This window comes from Chinchilla lanigera, unplaced genomic scaffold, assembly GCF_000276665.1.
Source record: "Chinchilla lanigera isolate Chin_1 unplaced genomic scaffold, ChiLan1.0 scaffold00011, whole genome shotgun sequence".
NCBI classification, from domain to species: Eukaryota; Metazoa; Chordata; class Mammalia; order Rodentia; family Chinchillidae; genus Chinchilla; species Chinchilla lanigera.
Window position 1 is genome coordinate 23,468,044 of NW_004955412.1, and position 11,008 is coordinate 23,479,051.

The 11,008-nt window shown below is 44.3% G+C and overlaps 1 long non-coding RNA gene across 1 annotated transcript; it reads left to right on the forward strand.

Annotated features, from left to right (window-relative positions):
• The first annotated feature begins 3,195 nt into the window (after positions 1–3,195).
• Positions 3,196–10,530, forward strand: LOC106147849. Its single transcript, XR_001232847.1, has 3 exons — positions 3,196–3,470; positions 3,907–4,114; positions 8,023–10,530. It is a non-coding gene; the product is annotated as an uncharacterized LOC106147849 (long non-coding RNA).
• Positions 10,531–11,008: the final 478 nt, after the last annotated feature.

Below are 11,008 nucleotides of genomic sequence, written 5' to 3' on the forward strand. Positions count from 1 at the left end.
CTAAACATAAACCCCACAAGGGAAAGTTTTCTGTTTCTTCACTTTTTTTTTTTTTTTCTTACTGCACTGGGCATTGAATCCAAGGCCTTCACACTGAGCTACGTCCCCAGTCCTTTTTTAAATTTTTATTTTGACACAGGGTCTCACTGGGTTGCTGAAATGCTGTGCTGAGCTCAAAGTTGTGATCCTCCTGCCTCAGTCTCTGAGAGTGCTAGAACCACAGGTGTGTGCCACCATGCCAGCTTCTTCAGTTTTTATTATTTAAAATATTATTCATGCACAAAAGTAAGAAGAGCAGCATCTCGCATCTCCTTACTATCCTCACCCAGATACAGCAGTCATCAACTCCTGTCTCATCTGTACCTTCACCCACTTTCCTGCATCCACCATCCCGCTGGGCTTCTCACATCCCACCATGCTGGGGATTGAAGCCAGGTTCTTGTGCATGCTAGGGAAGAGTTCTACCACAGAGCTACACTCCTAATGCCTCTCCCATTTTTAGACAGTGTCACTAATTTGCCTTGGCTGATCTCAAGCTTGTGATCCTCCTGCCTCAACATCCCAAGTATCCGGGATTACAGCCATGCACTATCATACCTAGCTCCTGCTGGGCTATTTTTTTTTTTAACTTTTTTGTCTTTTTGAGACAGGGTCTCACTATGCAGTTCAGGCAGAGCTTGCACTCACTTTGTAGCCCAGGTTTGTCGCAAACTCACCATAGTCTTCCTGCCTCAGCCTCCTGAGTGCTAGAATTATAGGTGTGTGCCACCACACCCAACCTGTGCTGGGCTATTTTAAAACAAGTCCCGCATATCATGTTAGTTTACATATAAATCTTTTTTTAGGGGGTGGAGTACCTGGAATCAAACTCAGGATCTTGTACTTGTCAGGTAGGTGCTTATGCTACTGAGCTTTATCTCTAGCCCTATATATAAATCTTTTAGTATGTATGTCTAATAACTTTTGACTCTAAAAACTTCCTTTGAAAACACAATTGACCCACAATACTATCTTACTATTGAACTATTGACCCACAATACTATCTTACTTAAAAAGATAATGATAGCTTCTCAAAATAAATTAATATTCAGTTAGTGTTCAAATTTCTAGAAAGGATTTTTTCCTAGTTGAGCTATTGCTGTGTACCCAAGGCTTAGAACAATGTAAGTACTTAATATTTCTTGACTGAAAAAAGAGATTGAACTTGAGTAAGAGAATTCTGTCATGTAATGAAATCATTCAAACACTCAAAATAATATGTTTTAAGATTCACATTAAGATAAAATTATGTAACTTGATAAAATTGTTGTATGATCTAGCAACTCCACCTTTGGTGCATATGCAAAAGAATCAAAAGTAACGTTTTTAAGAGGTGCTTGTCACTCCCCTGTGCATGCCAGCACTGCTCACAATAGCTAAAAGGAAGTAACCCAGATGTCCATCAATGTGTAGATGAATAAAATGTAAATTGTGGAATTGCATTCAGCCTTATAAAGCAAGGAAATTCTACAATGTGCTATGACATGGGCAGACCTTGAAGACATTATGTTAAGTGAGATAAAACCAGACACAAAGGATAAGGAGTATATGATTTCACTCAGATGAAGTCAAATTCAAGAGACAGAAAGTAGACAGTAGTTTCCATGAATGAGAGGAAAGATGGTCTGGGAAATATTTCATGCTCCTCATGACTGTTTAATTTAAATCCAAACTTCAAGCCAGGTATGGTGGTGCACACCTGTAATTCTAGCACTCTGGGAGACTGAGGCAAGAAGGTCTCAAGTCCAAGCCCAGTTTGGGGAACTTAATAACTTAGTGAAACCCAGTCTCCAAAATAAAAAGTGAAAAGGGCTAGAGATTCATCTCAGTGTAAAAACTCAAGTTCTTCAGGTGGCTTTGGGGGTCTTAGTACATGTGTGCTGCTATAACAAAGTATAGAAGGCCTACAAAATACAGAGACCTACTCTCGTGGTTTTGAAGCTAGGAAGTTCGAAAGCAGGCACTGGCACCTGGTGTCTGATGGGGACTCTGGCTGTGTCCCCCACGTGGCTGCCATATGAGCTGTGTGCTCACATGGCAGGAGAGTGAAGACACTGACCCCAAATGCCTTTGCTTCTCCAGTCCTGGGGACTGGACCCAGGGCCTCAAAATAAGCTGCTTCTTCAGCCCTTTTCAGTATTTATTGATTTATTTACTGTGGCACTGGGGATTTTACCCAAGGTCTTTACACTGAGCCACACCCTTAGTCCTTTTTTCTTATTTTGAGATAGGGTCTTGCTAAACCACTAACTGGCCTATGCTAGGCTATTTGCTATCCTCCTGCCTCAGCCTCCCAGAATGTTGTGACTATAGGCATGTGTCACCATGCCTGGTGACTGAGGTTTTTAAGTAACTGTGTGGGAGCTTTGGGTGTCTTTTGCTGTATATTCCTGCCCAAGTGTCACAGAGATTTGCACAGTTGCTTTGAGGAAATGTGTGTTGACTCAGCAAGGCTAATACAGTTTGGTGGGCTCTTGGCTCATTTCTCCGTCTCTCTGTCTCTTTCTCCCCCTCCTTTCCTCCCTCCTTAATTTCTGTTCACCTCAATTTAAGCTTACAGAGACAGGCTAAATGCCTTAGCAATGCTTAGAAAGCCTTAGTAAGATCTTGTTCCTATCTACCTCTAGCTTCATGCTTTGAGGTGATAGGGCAAGAGAGACCCCATCTGACTTTTAGAACTTCGTGTTATTTATTTATTTATTTATTTTGTCTTTTAGAGACAGGGTCTTGCTATGCAGTTCAGGCTGACCTTGAGCTCACATTGTAGCCTAGGCTGGTCTCGAACTCACAAGATCCTCCTGCCTCAGCCTCCCAAGTGCTGGGATTACAGGCATGTGCCACCACATGCAGTCTTAGAACTTCATTTTCAAGTTCACTCAAACTCCCATGAACTTTAGATGAACTCATTTTTGTTCCCTAACTCCTATGATAAGCAGTTCTACTTGTGAAAAATGTTATTTGTGGTAAATTCTGTAATGTTGTAATAACCCCATGACTACACCATGACCATGACTGTCATCTTGTGATGAACTCTGTACTCTGCCTTTCTGGAAGACACTTGCTATTTTTAGAAATTCTATTGTTCACAACTGGACCGACTCCTATATAAGCCACTGCATTTCTATCCCTGTCATATATACTCCTGGCTGGCAACAGTAGGGATCTCTTCCACATATGCTAAATAAACTTGCTTGTTCTCCATTACTTGGCCTCCATGAGTGATTCTGGTTACCTGCCATAACATTCTGGAGACCCCAGCGAGATCTTCATGGAAAAAGCCCTTGATTGAGGAGGGGCAGGCCTTCTCTCCTCACTGTCAGCTTTCAGTGGCAGGGTGCCCCAGCTGATTTCAGCTGGTCACCTGGGGTAATTGCAAGGCAAGATGCCACAGCTGTGAGAATGGAACAAGCAGGGCCTGCCTCCTAACCAAGGTAAGAATTTGGCAATTTTGATTCCCTTGGGTTCTAGACTGACCACAGGCCCAGCCTGGATGCAGCAACCATACCTTGCATGGCCAGCATTTTGGTTGATAGTCCCAAACTCCCCCAGCCTCCTGGATACACCAGCCTGCTGTTTCAGTGACTGAGACAGTTTTGGACCACTGATGGGCCCAGCCCAGACACAGCAATCAACCCTGGTGTGGCTGCCATTTGGTTAATTGGCGCCAGGCTTGCAGATGTACCAGCCTGATCTCTCAGTGACTGAGAGACCCAGTTTCAGTCCTGTCAGTTCCTGACTCCTCCTTCTAAATTTACCCTAAAATTGACAGTTGGTTAGAAATGATTATAGTTCCCAGGATTGTCTCATCTGTCTGTTTGTTTTTGTGCTTTCATTTTGTGTTTTACCTAAATGTTCCCATGGTTCCAGATCCAAGCCAAATCTGTCACATGGCTTGGAGAGCTCATAATCACCTTCGTGTTGCCCTTTCTGCTCCTCATGATTCTACACTTGGAGACTGCAGAGGATCCAACCTGTTTGCTACACATCATCATGGGAATGGCCATCCTCTGGAACTTTGCTAGCCTTGGACTTTTGTTAACGCTATTGCCTGAGTTGGGGAGGAAAGATCACTGAGGTAAACTGTTTTCTCTTTGTTCTGACTTGGACTATCATAGGCTTGACAAACAGCAAGCTAACTGTTCCGGATTACATGATTGAGAATTTTGACAAATTGAAGGGTGATTATGGAGTGAAAATGAAACCAGAAAGACTCTACACCCTGTGAGAACTGTAATGGGCCTCTTTTGATGTAGGGTGGCCAGCAGAGGGAATGATCAACCCTCAAGTAGCCAGTAGAGTGTGAGATGTCACCACTGGGAGGCCCAGCCATCCAGATCAGCTCCCCTATATAGATTACTGCCCCAATGGCTCAGAATGCGTGTTTGAGGTTTTCCTGATCGTGTACTGGTAATCAAGGAGAGGTCCACAAAGCAAAAGCCCCCTGTTTTGCCCTTGGTCCCTGAGGAGGACAACCCTACCTTTGGTCTTCCTGCTCTGCCACCACCCTACCCTGACTTCTCCAGTGCACCTGCCCATGCTGCACACCTTGACTCTGTGGCTCCACACCTATCTTATCACCTCAGACAGCCCTCCTCAGAGCCAATAGCAGATTTCCCCAGACAAGGAAGTCTGTTCCTTGGGACCAGTCCCTGTTCTGCCCCTCCAGCAGACTGCCATAGCAGGACTGGGGGGAACCCTCAGTCTACCTTGGTGTATGTCCCTTTCACCATTAGTGACTTATGTAATTGGAGAACTCAGAATCCCCCCCTTTCAGAACAGCCTTGGGCCTTGATTACATTGCTAGAGACAGTGTTTAAAACCCACCAGCCCACTTGGGATGACTGTCAACAGATAATGTTAACCCTGTTTTATTCAGAATGAAAGGAAAGAATTAGGAGAAACAAGTGAGACTAGAGACAGGGAACCAAACAAGACAAAGCAGAGGCAGTGGTTTGCATTCTACTCCAGGATTCCCCTGATTGGAATAATAACACCAATGAGGGATTGAAGAGACTGAAAGCACAACAACAGCATTGAGAAAATGATTACTTACTGCTGCCCTCCACCCCACTAATTTGAACAAAGTGGCGGAGGTACCTCAGGGACTAACTAAAAGCTCCACCACATTTCTCAAGCATCTCATGGAGGCTTATTGGACATACACTCCATTAGACCCAGAGGCAACTGAGAATGCCCACACTGTCAACACGGCTCTTGTTGTTCAGTCAACCCCTGGTATAGGCTGCAAACTACAAAAATTGGAGGGGTTTATAGGAATGAATTTGTCTCAGTTAGTTGAAATTGCCCAAAAGGTGTTCCATAATACAGACGACACAGAGTGGAAACGCAAGCAGGAAAAGAAAAAGGTGATGCTGGCAGCTTACAAGAAGGAGGCTCAGTCAGGACCTAGAGGAAAAGGGGCAAAAGGCAAACAGGGAGGATACTGCACTCTTCCAGATCCAGATCAATGTGCCAAAGAGACATTCCAAATGGGAGTGTACAAAATGACTAGAGATGACAAAGAAAGAAATGTTTGTGGTATAGTCAAGGGGACTTTCAGAATGAAAGATTTGTTTGCCTTTGAGTGGGAGGATCCAGGGGGGATGAAAATGTCAACTAACTTGGAGGAGGCTCCCACAGGGTTTCAAGAACTCTCCCATGATTTCAGGGGAAGACTTGTCCAAAATTTGATGCCTTTCAGTATAGAAAACCCAGAGATATCCCTGTTGCAGTGTGTTGATGATTTACTTCTGGCAGTTGAAACAGAGGAACTCTGTCAAAGCAACACAAAGACTTCTAGGTCTACTTCACGATAAAGGGTATCAAGTGTCAAAGAAAAAAGCTCAAATTTGTATACAAATTGTACAGTTTCTTGGGTTTGTGTTGAAGGATGGCACCTGTCCACTGTCAACCTCCTGTACTGACCATTTGGGACTTGAAGAATGCCTTCTCTAGAAAAGACCTGAGGAAATTTTTGGGAACAGTTGGATATTGCCATTTGTGGGCTCCCAATTTTATAGCTACAGCCAAACCCTTGCATGAGGTTTTAAAAAGAGGAATGACCCTCCCTTGAAATGGAATCCTGAGCACAAGACAGCCTTTCAGACCCTTAAATGCTCCTTCTTTAGCTGTACCTGATATTACCAAGCCATCTCACTTATTCATAGATGAGAAAGAGGGCACTGCTCAGGCAGTCTTGACTCAGACTTTGGGACCCTGAAAGCACTCAGAGGCCTATTTGTCTAAGAGGTTGGACTACATAATGGTTGGGTGGCCTTCTCGTCTGTGCACCACTGCAGCCACTGTCCTACTAGTAAAAGAGGCTAATAAGATGACTTTGGGACAAAAATTGGATGTGTTTGTCCCCCATGCAATGGAGAGTTTGTTGAGAGGACCTGGTGGTAAATGGCTTTCAGGTACTAGGTTTGCCCAATACCAAAAGATGCTACTGGAGGACCCTTGACTCACTATTAAGATTATACAGGCCCTCAACCCTGCTTCTCTTTTGCTGATGCCCCTGGAACCATCTGAGCACGATTACATTGAGGCAATCAAAGCAGTCTACTCAGCCAGACCAGATCTACAGGATGCACCCCTTCAGAGCCCTGACCTGACCCTGTTTTCAAACAGATGCAGCATGGTAATTGATAGGGTTTGGAAAGCAGGAGCGATGGTTATTACCATTGAACAGACTGTCTGGTCTAAGGCTTTGCCTCCTGGAACATCAGCACAGAAAGCTGAAGTAATTGCTCTCACTTGGGCCTTGGAGGTAGGAAAAGACAAGTGAGTAAATGTTTATACCAACTCCCACTATGCCTTTCCTACTTTACATGTGCCTGGTGCCATCTGGGAATAGGGCCTCCTCACCACGGGAGAGACATTAAAAATTCCTAAGAGATACTGAACTTGTTACAAGCCATCTGGTTATCTACCAAGGTTGATCTATTGCCCAGGCCATTAGAAGGGCAATTCAATAGAGGCACGGGGGGATTGGACAGCTGATGTGGCAGCTAAGCAGGCTGCCACTGGAAAATTACTCCCTGTAGCACAAGCCTTATTGGCCCTGCTTCTCAAACCACCTAAATATGCAGAAGCAGAACTAAAGTGGGCCAAATCAAAGGGAGCTACAGAACAGAATGGATGGCAGGTTTTACTAGGAAGAAAGGTATTCCTCACTGAGGCTGTAGGACATTTTGTACATTTTTGAGCTTCACAACCACACCCATTTGAGAAAGATGGCCATGGCAGAGCTGCTTGGCTATCACTTCTTTGTTTCCAGACCTTGGACTCTGTGCACATCAATGGCCAGCAGATGCACAGTTTGTGCTTACAACAATCCACAGCAACAACCCAGAGTTTGAAAGCAGGGGACCCTGCCATTTGAGAATGTCAAAGTGGGCTTTACTAAAATCAACTTACTAGTGGGAACAAAAAGTATTTGTTGGTTCTCATCTGGTTTGGCTGGAGGCCATTTCCGTGGACTGAGACATCTAAAGACATGGTAAAAGCCTTGATGGAGTTGATTATTCCCTGGTATTGGCACCCCTTGATGGTAGTTTCAGATAATTGACCTGTTTTTGTGGGTTGAATGGTTTAAGGCCTTTCAAAAGCTTTGAGGCTACAAGGAGAGCTACATACTGCCCATCAACCATAGAGTCCTGGCCAAATAAAGAGACAAAACTAAACTTTGAAGACCACCCCAGCCAAGCTCTGCCAAGAAACTGGGGTGAGCTGGGTGGTTATGCTTCGGATGGCCCTATTGTGATCTCATTGCACCCTGTATTGGGATGGGCTAACTCCATCTGAGATCACGTGTGAGAGCCCTCTCCCTCTTTTGTACATTTTGGAAGGACTACAGGAGAGGGGACTTTGGACCTATGGCAACAGATGAAGGCCTTGCAGCAGATTTGGAAGGACCACCAGAGGATTGTGCTGCAGTGACACCCCATCCAACTGATTCTCTTGTTCTTTCCTTTGCACCAGGAAACAAAATGCTAATTTAAACTGAGAAGGAGGAGCTGCTCCAACCAAAGTGGGCAGAGCCTTATGATGCCGTTTTAACTATGCCCACTGCTCTTAAAGTTACAAGTTGTGCTCTGTGGGCCCATCATTCCTGAGCTAAGAAGTGGACACCTGAATTCCCTGCAAAGTCACTACTGCAGACCCAGCCCCCTGCACCTGAGCCCCCTATACCATGATGCTCTCAAAGATTCCAACAGAAGCTCATGGTGATGAAACTGCCACCATGACTCCTGCTGCTATTCTCATCCTTTGCTAACTCTTCCCAGGACCAGCCTTTGCTGAGCTGATGTGTCACTATGCCACAGCTAGACATCCAGATGCCACAGTCATAGCTGAGAATGTATATCCTTGTGCCCTGCAGGATGATGCAGATCTGAGTTTTCCCCAGTGTACACTCTGGACCCCTAACTGGTGTGCTAATCCCAACAGAGGTCAGTCTCCAGCATGTTTTGTTGAGGAAAAAGATTTACATGAGAAGGAAGAAATAGTGATAACAGGGATTTATTTGTGTCCAGTGATTCCAGGAAACTGTAATGACCCAAGTGATTACTGTCCACATTGGGGATATGAACTATAGGATTATTCAAGTGTCTACATGAATGGACTATGCTGGGTCTATTTGTACCAGAGTCAGAGGAAAATAAAAGGTGCTGGGTACAAAAGGATGAACTGCTTAAAGCTTTCAAGTACAAAGGTGTAAACTGTGATGAGTTTCCCCTTTTGCATGCATGTCAACATACTCAGGGACCCCAGGGAAACCAAGAGGGTGGTAGGGCAGATCTAGGTGTCCAGATGTATAGGCAGAGCACTGGGGATGAAGATCCTGGCATACCTATTAACATTAAGAGGATCCCCATGGTACCTAAAGCCCCAGCTAACCCTTTTCCAGTGGCTGCATCTGAGACACATTTGGGAAGGAAACCAACTTCCAAAGCCAACTTCCAACAAGACAAAAATAGGGGTCGATTTGTCCCAACAAGGTTTGCAGGCTAACATTTATAAGATATTAAATCTGACCCATCATGGCCTTAACCTCTCCAGTCCGGAGTTAGCAGAGAGTTGTTGGATGTGTACAAAGCCTAGCCCACCCTTTTATGAAGCATATGGCTCCCATACATGGCCAAGTCCCAGCAAAACTGATTATAATCCACAGGAGTAGGATACCCTTCCTTTAAACCTCATAGGTAACATTTATGGACAAGTTCTGTTTGGGATCTGAGACTTATCAGCTAGCATGTAATCAGACCCTGCCCCTGACACAGACTTATTGGGCTCCTCAATGCCTGGTTCATATGTCCCACTGGGCTGCTTAAGGGTGCATATGTAAAACACAAAGGTTATGGACCCTGTCTCTCAGTGTTACTACTACCCTGGTGTCAACCTTGCCTGGAGAAGAGAGATTCAAACAGTTTCTTAAAGACCAACACTGAGCCAAAGGGCACCTCAGGTACTCCTCCTACTGCTGCTAGGAGTAACCCTGACAAGTACTGCTGGACTTGGGGCTGGAGCCTTGATCCAGATGGAAACTAGACTGTATAGGATTACAGGGTTGACTCAGTCCATGGATAGAGATTTGACTCAGGTCCGAAGTGCTGTCTGCAAGCTACATGACCATGTCAGCTCATTAGCTGAAATGGTCTTACAAAATGGAAGGGGCTTAGACCGTCTTTTCATGGAGCAAAGTGGGCTATGTGCAGCTTTAAGAGAAGAATGCTGTTTTATGCAAACCAACCAGGAATTACAGTTGAAACTTTAAATAAAGTAAAACAAAATATAGAAGAATGGGCCCAAATTAGGCAAAACCAACAGGGATGTATGAACAACTATTTAACTGGAACCACTGGTTAACATCCTTGGTCACAGACTGACTGGGCCTATTTTAATGATTCTCTTGTTGACCATGCCTCATCTGGTGGATGAAAAACCAATGAAAGATCAGTACAGATCAAGTCCAGGTGATGGTTCTAAAGGAAGCTACAGAACATGAGACAGAATATGAACCACCACCATATGAAGGACTATATATGTCCTAAAAAAGGAAAATATGTCCCTGAGGGGAGAATGATAGAGTAAGAGAGACCCCATTTGCTTTTTAGAACTTCATTTTAAAATTCACTTAAACTCCTTTGAACTCTAGATGAACTCACTTTTGTTCCCCAAATCATGATAAGCAGTTTCCGTGTGTAAGCAAGTTCTACTTCTGAAAAATACTATTTCTGGTAATTGCTGCAATGTTGTAATGACCCCATGACTACCCCATAACCATGACTACCCCATAGTCATCTTGTGATGTACTCTGTACTCCACCTTTTTGGAAAATACCTCCTATTTTTAGAAATTCTATTGTTAACAACTGGACCAACTCCTATATAAGCCGCTGCATTTCTATCCTTGTCACTGATACTTCCGGCTGGCAATAGTTGGGGATGTCTTCCACATACGCTAAATAAGCCTGCTTGTTCCCTATTACTCAGCCTCCATGAGTGATTCTTATTACCTACTGTAATGGGGGTGGGGTAGGACAGGGTTTTTCTATGTAACCCAGGCTGTCTTCAAACTTACAATCCTCCTGCCTGTTTCCTGAGTGCTGGGATCACAGGCACAAACCACTGCAACCAGCCTAGTTACATGTCTCACTGTGTTAGTCAGCCTTCCATCACTATAGCAAAACATATGAGACAATCAACTTGAAAAGAAGAAAGGTTTTCAGCACTCTGGGGGTCTGCAGCAGAGGGTTCTCACGTTTGAGCCCAGCCTAGGCAACTTATCTACTTAGCAAGTCCCTGTATCAATATAAGAAATTTTTTTAAGGGCTTGGACTGTACCCCATTGGGAAGGTCCTGGATTCAAGCCCTGGTAAACTTTCCCCCCTAGAAGAAATGTTTATTTTAGCTCGTGTTTTTTGAGGGTTAATTCCATGGTCACTTGGCCTTGTTGGACCATATGG